The sequence below is a fragment of the Echinops telfairi genome, unplaced genomic scaffold, assembly GCF_000313985.2.
Source record: "Echinops telfairi isolate 266 unplaced genomic scaffold, ASM31398v2 ScPeMD7_25;HRSCAF=90, whole genome shotgun sequence".
Classification (NCBI taxonomy): domain Eukaryota; kingdom Metazoa; phylum Chordata; class Mammalia; order Afrosoricida; family Tenrecidae; genus Echinops; species Echinops telfairi.
In genome coordinates, this window is record NW_022103922.1 from 27,463,154 (window position 1) to 27,463,835 (window position 682).

At 31.8% G+C, this 682-nt stretch overlaps 1 protein-coding gene across 2 annotated transcripts in view; it reads right to left on the reverse strand.

Annotated features, from left to right (window-relative positions):
- The window catches only part of LINGO2 (leucine rich repeat and Ig domain containing 2), a 467,873-nt gene that overhangs the window by 323,349 nt on the left and 143,842 nt on the right, over positions 1-682 (reverse strand). The window lies entirely within an intron of this gene.

Below are 682 nucleotides of genomic sequence, written 5' to 3' on the forward strand. Positions count from 1 at the left end.
TCTTGTTTTTACATTCATTGGTATGGTTTTATTTTTATTCTTAAACACATTTATAGGCATATATTTCACACACCCTATTATATTTTCTACTTTTAATTGTGGGGTTTGTAGAGGAGTCAGATTACCCTCCAGAAGGAAAACACACTGTGCTGTGGTTGATAATCATGTGGGAAAAAATACCATCTAATTAGAGAAAAACTATTACTAAAGGAAAATATTAAGCTTTAAAATAATTACTCAGCATTATAAACTACAGATAATGTGAATTAAAAATACAGACAAAGTGAATTACAGCTATGTCTGGGCAAAGAATGCAAGAAAATATTCACTGTTTTAATAGGTTATTAAGGCTTCTCATGCAACATACAAAACATGAAGAAATTCTTTGAAGTAAGCCTTTGATTATTCTTATACACTCAGAAACATGCTGGAATCACCTTGATTTAAGTCCACACCCACCAATATTCCCAACTATTCAATGTTCAAAGATGAGTGATTGCTTCTTTCCTGAAAAACATACTATCACCTTGTTTAGATTTTTTTCAGAGTAAAGAAATATCTTAGCTAAGGCTCTACATACCTCTGCTATCCCAATATGAATCTATTTTGGAAAATTAGCCCTCAGAACATTCATCAGGAAATTGCACGTGAATTACCTTTAGTAAGATGTTCTCTGGGCTTT